The sequence below is a fragment of the Heliconius melpomene genome, chromosome 9 (assembly GCF_056956725.1).
Source record: "Heliconius melpomene rosina isolate 202511_hmr_F chromosome 9, ASM5695672v1, whole genome shotgun sequence".
NCBI classification, from domain to species: domain Eukaryota; kingdom Metazoa; phylum Arthropoda; class Insecta; order Lepidoptera; family Nymphalidae; genus Heliconius; species Heliconius melpomene.
In genome coordinates, this window is record NC_140397.1 from 7,576,516 (window position 1) to 7,597,345 (window position 20,830).

Sequence of the window (20,830 nt, forward strand, 5' to 3'; positions counted from 1 at the left end):
TAGTTGCCTCAGTTTTGATTACACTAAGTTAGGGACGTTAGGAGTGATTGTGCTTTATTATAATTATAAGAACAATTCTTTCAGACCTAAATGCCTTAAAAACTATCAGCATAAACGGACAAGTTCTTGCTAGTGAAATTTTTTATTTATAATTTTTTAATAGTTATTATTAGTTGAATAGTTTTTCTTGGAATTAATCTTTGCTAACTTAGTTTTGTTTATTATAATTCTATTATATATATTTTTTTTTTCCTATGCAAATTATTAAAAGTTGCGTGAGAAAAAAAAAGTTGCGGCAAGCGTTGTGAAATCAAACAAGTAGAGGATGAAGAGAGAGAGAGAGAGAGAGACAGAGAGTTCATTGAAATATATTTTTCAATATAATTAATTTAAAAAATATCCGCAATAATGGTCACCCTTCATTATATTAAGGAAACATGATGTATATGTATGTATATTAATAGCTTATAGTAGATCGATATTTGTAAACATTTATTTAATTAGATAATTTAGTTGTTTCAAAATGGTAATTTAAATAAATATTAGTATTTAGAAAATAGATTTTGCAAAGACTCAATATTATACATTCATTATTTTACTTGAAAAATAAGGATGATTTCATCTTTAAATAGTTTTCTACGTGTACTTAATATGATTAAAATCATCATTTAACAGGTGAACAATTAGAATAAACATTGATTTTAAGATTGACCTTCTATTATATAATATTTTACTTTAAAACATGGGGCAGACCGCGCATTTCATCGTCTATTCTCATAGTCAAACGGAACCGGAATAAAATATTTCAAACGCTGGCAACCCCAGTTTGCGGCAGGAATTTTCCAGGCAACCCTGTTTTATAGTGTTCAGAAAAAAATAAGCTTTAATTTGATATATAATTCATTAAAAAAACACATGAGTGCAAATTATTAACATTTAGTGACATCTTTAAACCAGGCAACCCTAGACTTGCGGCAGACTGAGAGCTGGCAACCCTTAATTTTCCAATTCCTTATGCGATTATCTTTCAAATGATGTGCGATTCATATAAAAAACGTATTGGTGCAATTATCTCCAAAAACGAGTTACGAAAAAATGAAATTAAAGGTGATTGCGGCAGGATTCTTCCAGGCAACCCAGGTGTAATCTGTTCTACTAATCATGTATTATTCATTAATATAGGTTTAATTAAGAAAACTCGTTTATGCAGGATTCAACGGCCGGATCCCAGGGTATAACTAAAAGTTATGTATGACACGTGTTTAAATTTTAATTGCCTGAGGTAACTTTGACCGCGTGTACAGTGCGGTGGGTTCGAAGTAATTAATGTCATAGTAAAGTACACTTTTCCTCGATATAAATAGACTATACAGCACAAAAAAATATTTATTTTTTAAATGAAATTATTGAAATGTGTTTTTTGTTCTCGTTCCGTTCATTTCATCTTTCAATCATCCTCTGTTATGCGTTTTTTATAAAATGTTGCATACAAATATGCTATAGGGAGTAGTAGTTCAAGTTTTAATTTTTTTCAGTTTCACGCTAGGATATAATTCTACCTGCTGAAATGGAACCAGACACTCCGTTCCCTAAACATCAACCAAGGTTTAAGACATTCCGCGTTAATTGATGGAAATCAACACCCTACTTGTTACCAGAGCGAGGAAATTAACATATTTCATTCTCTGGAGTGGGAATCGAACCTACAACGGTATAGCTGCCGTTGTGCCATGACGGCCTCTACCTAACTCCAACACATATCCATTAAAACAACACATGCAATAAATGATTCAACACAACATAAACATAAATTAATTTAATGCATTTATTGCAATATTTTTACGACAAGGAAGCGGTCATTCGCGTGAAATCAAAGTCACGCTAAATTGTACTGAATTGTGATGTTAATTAAGGTCAATTTGGTTTCCTTAATCATTTCGTCTCAAACATGCGCCTGCGCCACTCTTAATACACTCATCCATGTACAGCTCCATTAGGAATACTATAGAGATATGTGTTGATAGAAGTTCCAATATGATAAATGTTTTAGTATTGTTTAATTTTATTTGTTTATTTATATTTCTCTAAGGTGAAACAGAAGCTGACAACGTAAGTCTCTAACTCTTTTCAGGATCCCTTAAAATCAATTGCATATTCGATAAGAAAATTTTACTACATTAATAAATTACATTATAATATTTTCAATAAAACAATATATTGTTTAAAGAAATAATGCAGTGTAATGTTTTTTTTTTTAAATATTTAACCAAAGAAAAATATAAATATTTTAGCCACTGTTGATTTTCTTTTACTCCAACTTCTTCTAGGTCTGCTAGCATTTTTATATAAATTGACGATTCATTAATACTTGAAAACGCCACAGTTTGCATAAGAATAATTTGATTTAATTTGGAATAACATATTTCATTTGAGGCTGTCGTGGCGCAGGGACACCAGAGAGTTTCCACTCGGGGGAAAACCTCCAAAAAAATCGACGGAAAGATGGGAGCGGAGTGTCTTAACACTAAGTTCCCTCTGCCTACCCTGCTATTATACAATTATTAAAGCCACTTCTATACTGTTATAGATCTGCATTTAATTTTAGACGAGCTAATACACACGAGTAATGCTGATCATAATAGTATGACGAATTGATACATCCAGTAATCCAATAGATGTTTGAGTGCTCACGCCTTTGAGATATAAAAAATGTCATATAAATATAATATTTATATTATACTGGCGGCCTAACGATGTATCCCGCTTATAGCATAGTAGGGGTGAAGGGAGAGCCTGGTGTCAAGACATTCTACTCCAAATTTGAGACATTGTTCGTTGAGTGACGGAACACAACGTCGCAGTTAATCTAGCTACATATTTGTGGGGGAGGAAAAAATATCTAGATGTTGATGTAAGCTACTTTCCATCCAATGTCATGATATTTTGTGTTGGACGGCGGAACTTAACGCTGCACTTTGTCTCAACATAATAAATTATAATATAAAATTTATTTACAGAATTTAATATTATCGACTGCCAACGTATCAAAAACAAGTGTTAATGTGACCATTTAACAACGTACCTAAATGAAGTAAATTAATTTGTTTTTATGTCGCCATGAATCACAACACAATTTTAAATGATTCTGACTTTTAGTAATCTTAAAGTTGTTGTAATTAATTTATTAGCTGGCGACTCGGTATCACGCTCGTAGCAGGGTAATTGAAGAGCCTCGGAACCTAGTCTTAGAACACCCCGTCCCAAAAAATTCTAAAAGTTCTTTTTCTAAAGGATTTTTTTCTTTTAGTGTTAGATTGTCCTTTATTTGCTTTTCCTAATCGACCATTCGGGCGAAGCCCTATTTTAAAATTAATTTTGTCTTATAATGGGGAGGGGAAAAAATATACTTCCAATAATTAATTTCCTCCAAAGAGAATCTTCTTTATTTACTGTTTTTTAATACTATTTTACAATGAACATACTCCCCACACAGTTCCCCTCCACTCCCACTCCTAGTTAGAGTAGCTAACTATAATATAGCGTTTAGTATAACAATTGTAACTATCAATTAATGTGTCTAATCAATTTAACTATTACAAATGACTGAAGCAAGTGTTTTCTATTGTAGTTTAATTGATATTGCGGAAGCCATCTGTAAGGAGTGACGTCGATTATATATTATTATTTAATTCAGCTTCACGCTGCATCCCGCATACAGCAGGATAGGCAGAGGGAATGTAATGTTAAGATTTGTTTAGGTGTTTAGTGTTCTCTCAATGCCAGGCTTTTGCCTTAGTGCCAGTGCGAAGAAATGAAAATATTAATAAATAATAATTAATTTCCTCGAGTGGGAATCGAATCCACCACCGTCGCGTTACAGTCCCACCCTTGATCGACTTTACAATCATATTGCGACCTACCTACTGAGGTCAGTCATGGCGCAGAAGTACAGATGTGCGGCGTTAAACGCGACAGGTTGTGGGTTCGACAATGAAATATTTATTTTTTCTTTTCCTTTCTTCCTCTTTAATAACACGGCTAAGGGCGCCGTTCCGGAATTCGGCAGAAAATGGGGAACGGAAATATCATAATGGGAACGGAGTGTCTTAACACTAGGTTCCCAGGAACGTTGCAATACAATATAAGTACGTACTTGTTTCCACTATCAATTACGTATGCGGTCTACGCTAGCGGGTCATTGGCATTGAACTTGACGGATGTATTTCATATTGTGATGTGGTATTGCATGTGAATATTGCGGTGTTAGAGTTTAATCACTAACTATCTGCTTTGACGGAAAATGGGGAACTGAGTGTCTAAACACTAGGTTCCCCATGCGTACCTGCTGTTGGTGATTTATTTTGATTGGTGGTGCGTACAGCGAGAAGCTGTAACAACAATGTGTAGAATTGGCTTAATTTCTATTGATTAACTTTGTTTTAGTAGTAATAATTCCTCAAGAATTCGGCAGAAAGTGGTAAACGGAAGTGTCTCAATGAGACTGGAGTGTCTTAACCAGGTCCTCAGGCCTTTTGCCTACCCTGCACGGGATACAGCGAAAACTTGAGAAAACACTACATTCTTCTTCCTACTTTAAAACCATTACGTCTTAAATACAGGAACTGAAATACGCCAACTTTTGTTACCAGAGCGGGGAAATCACAATACTCTATTCCCCCAAATGGAAATCGAACCCATAACCGTTGTATTTACAATTAGACGCTTTTATTAAGAAATATATATATTGAAGACGAAACAGGTAACTAGTTGAAACGCTTCAGGCATTCATTAAATGAGAAATGTAAAACGATTATGTGATTTGATTTAAGCAAAACTACTTGTCATTAAGTAAAATATAAAAACCGCCTACGTATAACATTAACAACATGCCATAAATTATACGTTTGTTTTGAATGTATAAGAATCTAGAGAATACAAGAATCACTGCACGAGAGGTTATGGGTTCGATTTCCTTGGGAAATTAAATATTTAATATTTTCACTTCCTCGCTTCGGTAATGGCATCCAAAAATTTTGAAGACATCCATCCAGAAATTTCGTAAAGGGGGACGGATCCTTTGTATCTGAGATAAGTTTTACTTAAGTATTGAGATTAAGATTTGAGCTTACTTCTTTATAATACAATTAAGTTATTCACAGTTATTCGATGATCTTTTATAAAAAATGTTTTTGGTGCGTAGAATAATAAAATATTGAATATATGAATCCACTTTTTTTCTCTTCACGCATTTAATATCACGCATTTAGTAGGGTAGCAAAGGGGAACCTAATGTTAAAACACTTCATTCGGCACTTTTCGTCGAATTCTTTTAGGCATTGCATAATACCAGAGTAAAAAAAATAATAATAAAAAACTTGAACCCACAACCTTCACGTTTACAGTCACACGCCACTGCGCCATAACGACCTCGTATATTCAAATATCAATTTAAATTATTAATTGAAAGTAAACCAAACATTCCCATCGTGGCCGACAGTTTATGTTATGTACTAATAATAATATGTAATGATCTACTTACGTATCACGACTCTTGAATTGTAAACCAGTGTATACATAATTATAATGATATATATTTTTTTCTTTTTTTTTTGGAGGGTAGGCAGGAGGAGGGGATTTAGTGTTAAAATACTCTGTTCCCTATTTTTCGCCGAACGAAAATGTTAATAAGTAAACATTTATTTCAACAAGTGGGAATCGAACTAACAACTCTTGTACTACATTCACACGCTTTCACCCCTGCGTCACGACGGGCTCTATTATATTTGATTTAATGTATTATAATTGTATATCTATATGCATGTATGTATATACGTATGTTTTAACTAGTAAATCGTGGAATTTACAGGCCAAAGTAAGGGATTTTAGTTCTGAAATTTTATTGAGTCGATTCTATTCTATTTATATTCCTATAAAAAATGTTTAAATGGACAGACAAAAAGACATAGAGACAGAAAAAGTAATCCAATAGAGGTACCCTTTTTTACGATACAGGGATCTAAAAATACAAGCATTGATGACGAGTGTACCTAGTATTACTATTTAAATATCGTGTGAACAAAGCTTAAGCAATTCGTTAATATCGACCCACTCAACCCAGCATGTATCCATATTCTAATGAATTTTGTGGTGTATTTATAATCAGGTTAGTAATGTCTGTATTTTAGTATCTAATAACAATTATTCATATTGTTTGAGACATACTTTTGATGATTAAACTATTATTTTTATTATAAGTACTTGATTCTAAAATTTAACTTTCTTTTTGAATGATTTAAGAGAATTAAATAATTTGGAATCATTGAGTTTTGTCAATAAAAACATAATATGTATAAAATTTAATAGGCCCAACGTCCGCACGCTAAAGAGATATTTTCTCCCCATTTATTTTTTTCTCTGTGTAAATTGACTTTTTTCGCTTCACGCTGTATCGGTTAGGCAGACAAAATCTGAGAAAGTAGTGTTAAGACACTTCATTCCTGCCTGCCACTGACTTTGGCCTGGGATATAGGTACATAAAATTAATGCCTTTCGTTCTTTTTGAAAGAGTGTCACTACATGTATTTTGCATATTTACATAAGTGTAGACGAAACTTAAGTAATAAACATATATTCATATTAGGTATACATGTTTAGTGAAAACTGACCCACTTATAGCTCAGCAGTTTGTTAGTTGACAATAAGTACTTACATCCTGATTAATTTTACAGCATATTCGCAATGAGGTTAATGCCTTTTCTTTGTGCGCATAGAATTTTTTATTGATGACTCTTTTAGTAATGTTAGCATTAATTTTTTTTTTGTTTTAAAAACAAGATTAATTTAAGATTTTTCGTAGGTACATGGGTAGTGAAAATGTTGGATTTTGTATTCTAATAAATTTAGATGTCTTCATTTTCTGGCGTTAGTAATTAGGTAATGCGCGGCGTTGAGTTTCGCCACTCAAGACTAAGGCGCAAAATGGTGGATGGTAGTGTCTTAATGGGAACGGAACCTCCATGGGATACAATATGAAGTTATGGTAATAGTAACAGTTATTATTTTACATATCTTATAACATAAAAAAATACATGTAAAATTTGTAATTAGGATTTAATATATATTTGTAAGATTAAATAAATAATTTAGAATTTATAATTTATTAATATAAAACAAATAAACCTGTACTTTGTACAATAAGATAGAATTTGATTGCAAAACAGTCAATGTATGAAGTGGACGACATTATCCAATTGAGAATATAGTCTGTCATATAAATCTTAATATACTCTTTAATCTATGGGACCCTTCCTGTTATAATCTGTGGATTAGCTCTATGGAAATACATAAAATAAATTTCCATTCATAAAAATATTTATTACGTATTTAATTGAATAATTTCATCATTCATCATTTATTTTTTTATATCCTTTCGTAAATATTTTTTTTATATGTTGCATTTCGTCATGTTCGTAGGTGAAATTCAAACTGAATATACAGTTTGAAACAACGTATAAACTGAGTGTCCTTTTAGAGGATTACGCAGCCTTGTTAATGTTTTATTTGCATTGCAAATGAACGTTACCAAGAACACGCGGGGTAACACAATTGTCTCTAATTATATTGTTCCAAATTTATAATATCCAGTATGACTAACACTAATATAAACAACTTAGAAACAATTGACATATTTGTTTTTTTATTTTAAATATAATTTAATACTGTACTTAAAGAAACATCTTTAGGCTGAAATAATCTACACACATGCTTTAAAAAGTATATTGCCATCAATAAAAAATGCTAATGTCACATTTCCCGCCAAATCGTGCAACATTTTTTTCCAAAATGGCGCTTTTGACAGGTGCTCGACACGGCACGGCGCCGACTATTTCGATCTTCCTTTTTTATACAGATATAACGCCGCCACCCATTCAGACGGGAGTTCCAATTAAATATTTTGTCTGTGGCATGTGCTGGTCAAATATTTCAGTTAATTACAATTAGTAAGTGAGAATTGTTATATTCTGTATGTTGTTTAAAGACTTAAATGAGAATGGTGTGGGTTCGACACCCACTCAATATTTTTCATTATAGTTAAAGTTTTTGAAATTCTAGAGGCATTGCACGTTGAGTGGCGGAACTCAACGCTGCGCATTACCTCGTTACCAGAGGGTATGAAAATATTAAACATTCCATAATTCTAGCGAGAATCGAAACCACAACCTGTCGCTTTACAGTCTCACTCTTGTTCCCCTGTGCCACGGCGGCCTCAACTAATTTACTTATTTAAAAAAGCATGTAATTACGTCGTTGTTGAATCAAATCAGCAATATAAGGAAATAGAATTTTAAGTGTAAAATGTAATATTTTTTATAAAATGGTGAAAGTCAACAGAAATATCATTTACTAATTTTGCTCACAAAAACAAATATGTGACCCACAATTTTTGCATACTAATATAAATATTTAAACAATTGTTTTAGACACTTGATAAATGCACGCTTTACTATTTTTTATACTAGAGACCCCAACGCGGCTTCGCTCGCATAAACTTAATTTTCCATTATAGTCTAAAGATAATATTTGAAAGATATATCTATATTTTAAAGAAAAGTTATACGATGTCAATTTTTATGTAGATATATCAATTGTGAAATATTACAGAATTAATGCAACTTTTTTGTACTAGTTTAGTAATTTCCTCATCATTTCAAGGTAAGTGTAAATAAAAAAAATTGTAATTTAGAAATCTTCATAATTATAATGTTCGAAATATGTAATACATAATATATATATGCCTCATAATTCTATCTGTATCACAAAGTGCCAAAAACAAAGTTCTGAGAACAAAAAAACACCAGATTCAAAATATATTTTATTAATATATTTTTCAATTTAAATTGTTTAACAATAATATAATTAATTATTTATATTTCCTCGCTCTGGTAGACAAAGCGAAGCGCGGGGTTGAGTTCCGCCACTCAACACACAATGTTTTTAAAGACAGAGTGGGGAACGGAATGTCTTAACATTAGTTTCCTTTACATATATGAAAATGCTTTTTGCGTTTTATTAAATAAAGAAATGGAGAATAAAAAAAAACATAAATTTTTAAAGCGTCCTATAGTTATTTAAATATATAAAAATCATGGTGCTAATATTTACACTATCGTAACTATGGCCACCGTTAGGGTCGACGACCTGCAATAAAGTTCCTAAAAAATCAACTATTAAGTGGAACCAGAATTATCTTAATTTTGAATCTGTATATAAATATATATATACAGTGAGTTGGAGAACGCGAAAAAATACTAAATGAGTAATACGGTAGAGGTAACGGTTGATATGGTTTGTGTGGTACAGTTTTTGATATGGACATATTGCCTATTTCTAGGACACTTAAAATTTTTTGTCTTAACAGGGAGCGGAGTGTGTTAACACTAGGTTCCCAGGTTCCCTTTGCCTACTCTGCTGTGCTGTGTGCGGGATACAGCGTGACGTCGTAACTCAATAGCTTTTTTAGCTTTGCTAACACACTGTTGCACAAAGCAGGGTAAGCAGACATTTCTTCACTTTCAATCCGAATTCAAGACAGCGGAGCAGCGGAGCTTAACGCCGCACTGGCTTATCACAATGAGCAAGAAAAAATCGAAACTACAATCTTAAAAACTATTTTTTAAAATTTATTATATCATTTATAGTAATATTATTTCAATCGAATGACATCATATTTAACGGTCAGTCAGTTTTTTATACCTATCACTAGGTACAGGAGCATTATACAATATGTCAGCGAGGTATTATTAATCTGTTGTCAGTACTAGGAATCGAACCAAGGACGCGCGCCTCGACACGTTGACACCAGTGACATTAGTTTGATAGGGTTATCAAAATATTTTTATTTGGCTTAATATAATTATTATTATTGTATTGTTTATAAAATATATTTGGCAACCTTTATTTAATATTGCTAAATATATTTATTAAATGTTTATTACTTAATTTATATTTTTTTATATATTAAATATTATAGGTGTATTTATATAGGTAACAAAAATTGTCGTTAATCCGTTTGCCACCTTCGCCACTTTCGCCACTTTTTTATTTTCATGATATACCTACGCCGTATATAGAAGGGTAGACAAAGGGAACCTAATCTATATATATAAAAGGACTTGTCCTCACTGACTGAGGTAAGACGCACGCACAGCCGTAACCGCTGTGCGTAGAAACGTGAAATTTGGACAGATATTTACTTTCGTAATCTGGACATCCACTAAGAAGGGATTTTGAAAAATTTTTACCCTAAAGGGGTGAAATAGGAGTTCAAAGTTTGTATGGAAAAAAAATTTAATCGGCACCGATTTTTATAAAATTTGAAATTTAGATTTTTAAAAGTATTTAATTGAACACGTGTTTCATCGTTTTCTAGAATTCTTCCCCTAAGGGTGCAAATAAGGGGTTGAAAGTTGGTATAGAATTTTTCTTAAATCGGCACCAATTTTTATAAAATTTGAAATTCAGACTCTTAAAAGTATTTAATTGAACATAAGTTTCGTGGTTTATTTTAATTCATCCCCTAGGGGTGTAAATAAGGGGTTGAAAGTTTATATAGAAAAATCTTTAAATCGCCACAGATTTTTATAAAATTTTAAATTGAGACTCTTAAAAATATTTCATTGAACACACATTTCGTGGTTTATTAGTATTCACCCCTAAATGAGCAAGCGGAGCTGCGCGCGTCCGCTAGTGGTAATATAAATCTGATATCAATTCTCCTTCAGGTGAACGTTATCAATATTTCTTCTTCTTCTTCTTCTTCCTGGGATTAATCCCGGCTATCAATATTTCTTATGGCAATATAATTGGACATCCCTAAGAAGTCAGTAGTAGGTACGGAGTTATATCAGACGATGCGACGCAGACGCACATACGCCTGTCGGAATTCATTTAGCTGTGCACAAAGTCTAGTAATAACACTACAAGTAAGTACCTACATTGTTTAAGTAGAATTGATAGAATTAATTTGATGAGATTTATATTATAGCCATCTAATGTTTTATGTAGAAGCAAAAAGAATAGAATAGAATGAAGCGTAATGTTATTTTTTAAATTTTAAATTAAAATCAGTTTCAAGCTGTATCCGTTGTGGGTTCAATTCCCGTTCGAAAGATTGTTTTTTTTTTATTTTCTCGTTTTGGTAACAAGAGAAAGCGCGGCGTTGAATTTCGCTACGTACGTACGACGTTAGTTTTCTTTAATTAGCCATTTTATTTCTTGAATAAAAAAGTAACAATTGAGTATATTTCATAACTTTTTTTTAGGTATTTTCGTGCCATTTCAAAAACCAGGATGGGGATAACGGGACATAAAAACGGGACAGTCCCAGAGCCAATATGGGACGTCTGGTCACATTAGGTATGCGGGATACAGCGTGAATCAATTCAATATAACGCCAAACACGTTTAATAAAGTAAAATATTAGCACATAAGATAAATTATACCATGCAATTATCATTTATGATCCATCAGTTATAATTGTTAGAGAATCTGTTATTACGTATTTTATAACACGCTGTATGCTAAACTATTATAGTTGCGTAAGTAATGTATCGTTGTCGTAATTTGAGACATGAAACGGTAGTCTGTGTTATGGGAAAATATTTGTTATAGGTATTTTATTCTTATTTTAAATTTTAAATGCAGATTTCTTCTGTAAATAATAAATATTTATTTTATTTCACATTGTAACCCGCGCTTATAAGGGTAGGCAGAGGGAACCTCAACTGAACCTGCAACTACCTACATATACATATATTACTGTCATCAATTATCAACAATGAAGCTGGAACAAGAATCTAAATAAACTATAAAGACATGTTCTGTTAATGACTTGCGGTCTCAGGTCGTGAGTTTAACTCGAATACTTGATGTGATTTGTATAGCTTACTCCTCTTACTAGAAATGGTTTTATTATTTGATTTACTTAATATGAATTATGAAATTATATAGAGACCATCGTGGCCCAGAGGCACAAAAGTGTGACTGTAACGAGACGGTTGTGGATTCTATCCCCATGATAAATTATTATTTATTAATATTTTCATTTTTCCGCTCTGGCAGCAAGGCAAAAGCCCTTCGTTGATGCGTCGAAAAGTGGGGAATGAAGTGTCATATCAGCATTTCTGGTAACGAGGCACACCACGGCGTTGAGTCCCTCCACTTACGCACAATGTCTCAAGATTGGACGGAAATTAGACTTCGCACGAGGTTTTTAGTTTTTCTATGCCTACCCTGCTAAGTTAACTACAAAAAAAATGTATAAAAACCAATCAAAATTTTTAAAAAAACCACTCCATTTCAATCCACACACATAAAACCTATAACTTCTCTTAATTACATTTAACAAACATAAATTCATATTAAAAAAACACCAAAACGCAACGGAAAAAAACATCTATGTCAACGGAATGCAACGATCAGCAGCGATCATCTCAACGGCTGCATTCCTCAATACTTCTCGGAATAGGGCCGCGATTTATTTTCGTATGGTGTTGATGTCACTCCGTTGGGGCACTTCTTGTGGAATGACGTAATTTTAACGTTTTTTTATGGAGAATATTTTAATGGTTTTTTTTATTTATTCATTTGTTTGTTTTTTTTTAGGTATTCCCCGTATAGTAAGGCGTGTAAAGAGAATGTAGTGTTATAATATTCCGTTCTACACTTTACGCCGAATGTTCGACACATGGCGTGTTGAGCGGCGATATTCAACACCGCGTTTTGCGGTAAATGCGGCGGTTGTGTCTTCGATTCCCATTTGGGGGATATAATAACTGATAACAAGACAAAGTTAACACATAATAGTTCTAAAATTGGATGGAAAGTGCCGTGCTTCTTTTACACCAAAAGTTCACGTTGTATCCCACTTATAGCAGGATAGCCAGAGGGAACCTATTGTTAAGTCACTCCGTTCTCTATTTTAAATTTTAATTTTATACAAAAAATATATCGTCTAAAAAATAAAATTTTTCAACTTATATCACTTTACCAAAAGTACAAAAAAATTGGTAAATCCAGGATAATCCCATATTAGAAGGACGTGAGGATAGGTCGGGGATTCGATATATTTTTAGAGCTGTCGTAGAGTTTCCTAAACAGGTGTACAATTTGTAACTGTAATAATATAGAATTTATAGAAAAGATTTCACATAATACATAGATATGTATTCTTTTTCAGTCATTTGATATTGTTTGATAGATTTTTGTTTTTTTCTGTGTCTATTTATGTCCTTGGTGGGGATATTTGGAAAGAGCAAACGACCCGATTTGGTTTTAATATGTCTTAAGCATTGAAATATTTTTAAAAGCATAATTTCTTAACATATTTTATTTAAAAGAAATTAATAAACTATTTTCCGATACAATATATTATACATTTTGTTGTGGGTTCAATCTTCACTCTAGGAAATGAAATATTTATTTAATGTTCTATTTTTTATTTCTTAGCTCTGGTGTTGAGGCAAAGCGCGATGAGTTCCGCCACTCAACACGCAATGACTCCAGAATTCGGGAAAATGGGGAACCGGAGTGTTTTAATCCTAGGTTTCCTCTGCCTACCCCGCTGTGTGCAGGATACGTAGCGTATAACACTACGTTCTCTCTGGCAACACCGCTAGTGATAAAGCGTAAAGCTACAAAAACCTACCTAGAGTCATCTGACTCAAAAACAACATTTTATATTTAATTAACCTAACCCAAACCCAAAACCCCCTAGGTACACGTTTCTATCGTTAGACTGTGAACGTGGTTTTAGGTTCCATTCCCATTCGAGGGAATTAGTTATTTTGGCCGCTCTAGTAACTCCAGTGGACTCCCAAAAGCTTCAACTTAAATAATAACTTCATCAACTTAAATTCACCACCCATGGGAAACTTTGTGGTTACAAATCTTACTCGCAATTCATATCTTACGTAACCAGCAAAAGCTCACCAAATCTAATCCCCATAAGCTTACATTTTCGTAATATTTACAAAACTTGAAAGAAAATGGTCGTTATAGTAATTTATAATATAAAAATTAACATAATAATACAATATTTTAGCATTTTAACATAATTCGTCAACAATCCGTTGCGTTGGTGTACCAAATATGGTCAAATAAAAAGCTGGGGACCGTTGGTTATAGCGACGTTATAAATTTCTACGTTTCTCGTTCTGCGGAGAAACTTGTAGCGATTTATTTTTAACAAGTACTTATGTTGTACATATGTTTGATATATTTTATTAAGTGAATTCTGTAAGAAAAGGAGGTTATCAATTCGACTTTTTTCTTTTTAAATCTTTATATGATTAAACCCTCATTTGGTCCATTTCTGACAGTGGTTTCCACGAAAACAAAGTCTTAAATTTGTATGATATATGGAAGAACTCAGTATCAACCCGGCCGAACCGAAGTAAGTTTTTTTGTTAAAAATTATAATGTGAAACTATCGCTGTGCACTGGACACCAGCGCAACCAAGAACTGAAACCAAGCGCGGTGATTGAGGATTCGATCCCAGCCGTGGAAATTCTTTTCATTTCTTTGCTTTGATAAAAGGACGAAGATTTGAAGGATTCCATACAATTCTCAGACAATCCTAAGACAGTCCTAATAATCCTAAGTTTGTCTTAACACTCTAACTGTAAACACGATAGTTTTGAGTTCAATTCCCACTTTGGGTATCGAATCCAACGGACAATAACCAACATTTCTCACCCACGCTACAATATCATCAATTCCATGAAGTTTTATTACTATAATAATAATAATATAATATTCATTAAAATTCTATTAATAACGGATATTCCCTTATAAAATATTAAGAATATGACGAATACGACAAAGTTAGTTTATTATTACTCACGATACAGGCATTGGTGAATCACTTGACGTTCTCCAACTATTCGTATGCATTTCGATGTACAATGTCAGTGTCGAGATTAAGTTATTTCGTTATTATTAGCATCACTTGAGATGCACTCGCGGCTTCGCCCGCTTAATCTTATTGTTATTTTTTATATAAATTGTAGCCTATGTGTTGTTCTGATCTATAGGCTATATTACTGCAAAGTTTCATCTAAATCTGTTTAGTAGTTTTTTTCGTGAGAATGGCAAACATCCATCCTTTGACATTTATAATACAGGATTTCTATTAAAAGTAGAGAGAAATTGACGACAAATCATTCCCTTCAACATTTTGTTATTATTGATTCTAGCTCTTGGTAGAGATTCGAGTAGGATTAGAACTGACGATCACTGCGCTGATAATTAGGTTTAAAGATATTTATTTCTCAAAAAAGACTTTACAGTCACTTACATGAGATTTGTATAATTAATGTTTACAAATTTAAAAAGTCAGTCTTAATACTTGCAAAATATTCTTCATTCTTGCTTCTTCTTACTTCATTTAACTTAGTACAATAAGGTAGAAATTTATATAATATTAATTATATAATCATTCGGTCTTCTCTTAAAATATGCTTATATTTAAAGTAAACAAACTTTAAAAGGAAAGAACGCAACTCTTATATAATATATATTTTTTGTGTCGATTTGTCCGCCTGTTAAGTCTGTTCATCAAGTTGTCCTTATGCTTTTGAATTTCTTATCATAATGTTACAAGGTTTTGGTTTTCAGGAGAATCTTCGTTACTGACGCATCTTCCATTAAATGTAACTTTTGTGACGTCAGAGCTCATTAAAATCGTATTATTTCATAAATCGTCATCTTAGGCCTGTATTTATAAATCGCTCTCAAGTCTGAGATCGGCCTTGAGATGGCGTTTTCATTCATAAATATATAATTTATGATTGAAGACGCTTGGAACTCGAACTTCTTAAGCCTGTTATCATGTCATGGTTATATACGATAGAAGCGGTTTCAAATCCAGTTTGAGGAGTGTATTTTTTAAAGCTTCATTTTTAAAAAAAAATGCGTTTCTTGTAGCTGAGTTTAACGCCGCGTTAATCTCGTTATCAAATTGAGGAAATTACCAACTTTACAAAACACGGAAGGATTTGTTAAGTAAAAAAAGTTATTATCGATATTTAATATCTTATGAATCACTTTTAATATACTACTTACTATATTAGTTAAGGTCGAACGTAAGGTTAACTATAAAGTATAGAGCAAACGAAATTAACAAGAAAAAATATTTACACCGCACGGACTCGAATCCGCGACCTTCAGTTAATTATTGACAGTCGTCAGCGTTTCGGTTAAACGTTTATTAATATGATAAAATTATTTTAAAAATATGAATAATAATTATATGCAAGTTTTAAAACGAAAATAAAATTATATGTTACATTTTGTTTTCCTTAACGTAAGGTCGTGTTTATTTGGTCCACTTTCGGGTCATGGTCAATATGAAATGTTCATTAAACCATATGGCTTTCTGTTCTTATCAGTGACATATTATAATTGTTTCGTTTTCACGCTTCTTCACGCTGTATCCTGCATATAGTAGAGTAAGCAGAAACTAGCTAGTGTTAAAATACTCCGTTCCATATAAGACACTTTCGTTTCCCACTTTCTGCTGAATTCTTGCGAAGCATTGCACGTTGAGCTCAAGGCCGCGCTTTGCCTCATTCCCAGAACGGTAAAATTAGTCTCGAATAGGAATCGAATCCACAATCCGTCGCGTTTACAAACATCCTTGTGCCTTTGCATCACTAATGACGTCTCTTTTGAATGGAGGAACTCGTTTTTTCCTTTCAGAGCAGCAAAATGATAATTATTCGTTCCCCCAAACAAGTATCGAACGCACAACCTTTGTATTTACATTCAAACGCTACCAAACTTACTAAACCAACGAAATCTATATTAAATTAAACTTTTATCTGATATTTAACGTCCATTGCACACACAGCACATATAGCACATACAGCACATACGAGTACGTACAAAGTTGTCAGGATCGCGATACGTTAAGGTCGAGTTCGGCTAGCAATGACCCCTTTCGCCATATAAGTGCGATTGCGAAACCCCACCTTAACATTCCCGCGAACAGATGTTCGTGAAGGTTGCTGCCTACTTGGATGCTTATTGGGCTTTATTTTTCTCTTTTTTTTTGTAATTTATATAAGAACCCTTTTGTTGGTAATGACATTATATATGTCTGTAGTGGCTCAGTGATAAAGCTTCGGACTGTAGAGGCGTAGTATGTGGATTCGATTACCATTCGGAGGAATTAATTATTTTAATTTTTTCAGAGAGAAAAAATAAAAAAGAAGTTTCGTTTCTGCGTTGAGGCTCGCTACTCAACACATAATGTCTCAAAAATTGGGAATGTAGTATCTTAATACTAGGTGCCTTCAGTCTACCATTTGCATTTTTCTTATGATTTTTATCGATCATGTCTTAAAAAACTCAATTTCCTCTCCTTTCCTCACTATGCAGAAAAAAACATTAAGGTTTTTTATTATTTTTTTTTATTAAAATTATTTCAATTAATAAATAGACTTACCTAATAGGAAAAACCGAGTTCTGATATCGATTTTTTGTTCACGTGTTACTTGAAAATAAAGGTAGTTATAAAATTATTACCCCTAGAAATGACTGATAAGGTCAAAGCTACACTAGGGTTATTTAAATTTATGATATAAAGGTGATTGCAAAAAGTAATATAATAAGAAATATTATGACATTTTTACTTTCAGGTATTTCGTCAGCCTTCATGGAAGGAAAATCGGTAAGAAACAGATAGGTCATTGTTTTCTCCATTTCCCACCAATTACGACCTCGATACAAGCCGAAAAGTTACAAAGTAATATAAGTTGTAAGTGGTAAAATAATAAAAATGACATATTCATAAGGTAAGGAGGCCAGTCTTGGCGCAGGGGCACAAAGTGTGACTGTAAACGCGACAGGTTGTGAGTTCGATTCCCAAATGAAATGTTTATTATTTCCCTTTTACTTCGCTCTACTTTCAAGGCAAAGGGTGGTGCTGAGGTCCGTCATTCAAAACATAAAGCCTTCTGAATGCGGCGGAAATTGTGGACGGAGTGTCCTAACATTGGATTCCCTCTGCCTACCCTGCTGTGTGTGGAATACAATGTGATGCTATAAAAAAGGTAAATAAATAAAATAATCTAATACAAATATATCTCAATTAAACATGACTATGTCAATATTATATTCGTACACATGTTTATGCAAAATCAATTAAACATCAGCTACAAGCAATAACTCAATTTGTATGTGACAGGCTCGTTTCTTCATCGCTAAGTAAACTGTTTACTCTAGTTTGGTACAATTTGTAAGAGCGCGCGATACGACGACAGTAAGCATGATAGTAGTGGGTTCGATTTCCAGTTGAGGTAATTAAGTATGTATTTTTATTTTCTCACTCCAGTACAAAGATAAAGCGCGGCGTTATGTTCTGCTACTATACTAACACAATATTTAGAAATTCGAGCGAATGTGGGGAATGAAGTGTAAAAATGTTTGTTTGTGTAATATTTAAGTAGTGTTTGTGTAATATCTGATAGCAATTCTAATTAATATTTCCAAATTGAATAGATTTAAATTAGAAGTTATTTACGGTGAGGAATGGCTCTTTCAAGAAGAGCCTGAAGAATCTTAATTTTCTGATGATCGAATTAATTAGTATTTCATAAACTACTTTTACTTTTTAAAATTAACGCCTAACAACAGTAACCATGTTCCTATGGACTATAAAACGTAAAATCGTGTCTTTTTTCCGTCTAAATTTCAGAAAAGTCTCTTTACCCTACCTAGTACACTCAACAAACACTCAAAAACCCCAAAAAAAACTTAAAAAACACAGATAACTACTAAAACGCTACCTCCTACAACCTGTTCGTCCACAAAACTGGTCAACCAGCGCTAAGTGAGCGCAATTGTGTAATTCCTATCAATCGACGCGCAGTGCGCATTCATTCGCGTTGTCAACTTGTATTACTATTCTATGTTTATCTACACTACACTGGGTCAATGCCAAAATTACAAATACTTGCAAATATCTGGTTTTTTTAATCTAGATTTGGTATTTTCCAGATTCGTTTACCTTTGTTCTCTATCGTGCACAAAACAGGGTAGGTAGAGGGAACCTGGCAACCTAAAATTAAGACACTTCTGTTTCCCTCTTTTATTAAGGATTTATGTGTTACTACACCGAGGAAATGAAAATAATTGCATATTTCATTCTCCCGAATGGGAAAGCAACCCAAACAACCATCGAGTTTACGATCACATGTGTCGCTCACAACGGCCTCAGTTTTTTTGTTGTTTGTTATATTTATACGTGTAATACGGATACATCGCGTTAAATTAGCTTAAAAATATTTACATTTTAATATAACCTTTTAAAATCCTTCCTGCTAATTAATCTTGGTTTGTGTAATATTAAAATTATTAATTAAACTTTAATAATAAATTAATTAAAGTTTAGATGATAATGATTATTACCAATAATTTAGTATGAAAATTTAGTGATTTTTAAACTTTCTAGACTAAAAAGTAACTGTCGTATTTATATATAGGTATATCTTTATCTAATTTTTAATCTCATATTAACCATTTGACAAATCGGGTTAACGTTATACGATATTTTTATTCAGTTAAATAAACCTTATGAAAGCGTATAATTTAATTATACAGTGTTACACACTAAAGTGCTATTTGTGGATATAAAGTAGTAATCGATAAGTGTTATTTTTTTACTCGTATTTACTGCTGGATTCGAACTCAGTACTTTTTACTTTTACCAATTTAAGATGATATGATAAATATATATTTAGGTATTTGGAAATTCCTAGGTATTTAAAATTCGAAAAAAATATCTTAATTCACAACACACAATCATTACACTGCAATGCAAAGAGCATAAGGAAAGATTGTTTCTCTCCGTTCTCCTCTCATTTGATGACTTTATTTTAAATTCTAATACTTATCAAGAAAAAATCGTAATTTAAATCTTATTTCGAGTTGAAAAAAATTTTTTTAATAGGTGAATGAAATTACAGATAGGGAAAAACCTTCTCATGCCCACCGGAAATAGTGACAATAAAGAAAAAGTAAACAAATATATAATAGACTTACCAAAAAGGGAGGTATCTCACGTCTCATACACCAGCACAAACCACCATTGCCACACAAACACTCACTATTTATTATATTATATTATATATTTCGTAAAAAAAATCACATCGTAAAAAGTCGAAATGATCAATCACTATGCACTGTATTTAAGTTGAATTCTCGATGAAACCTGAAACAAAATGTATTTATTAAAATTCATAATTATTATTTAAATGCTAATAATGTTTAATTTTAAAACGTGGAGGTTATGTGTTTTAGCCAAATTGATTAAAAAACTAAAAAACATACAGTCGTATATACTATAACCTCCTTTTCTCACAGAAGTCGGTTAAAAAGTAGATTACCAAAAGTATAAACATTGAAAATTAGTAAGATCTGCATACAGCAGGGCAGGCAGAGGGAACTTGGCAATCAAGTGTTAAGACACTCTGTTCCAAATCAAAATCATTCCTTTCTCCATCTTTCGCTAAATTCTGGAACTCTACGTGACGCTAAAATACTAAGAGGTGTAGTCGTAGGAAGAGTGTCTGTGTGAACTTTTCATGATTAAATTCACTCTTTATATTTTATTGTGAAATTAAGTGTCACCTTTACTTGATTAAATTTATTTTAACACTAAGTTTTATTTTATTAAATTTATTTTAAGTGATACAGAGGTTGTTTTTTTTTGCAATTTTGATACTTTAAGTAACTTTGGAATAGTATATAATTGTATACCATCTTTTT

General features: G+C 32.5%; 1 protein-coding gene across 2 annotated transcripts in view; it reads right to left on the reverse strand.

Annotated features, from left to right (window-relative positions):
* Positions 1 to 20,830, reverse strand: part of form3 (FH2 domain-containing protein formin 3) — an 81,297-nt gene that overhangs the window by 50,685 nt on the left and 9,782 nt on the right. For both annotated transcript variants that reach the window (XM_085190321.1, XM_085190320.1), the window contains exon 2: positions 20,105 to 20,273. The gene's annotated coding sequence lies outside the window, so the exon portion shown is untranslated. The remainder of the gene's footprint in view (positions 1 to 20,104; positions 20,274 to 20,830) is intronic.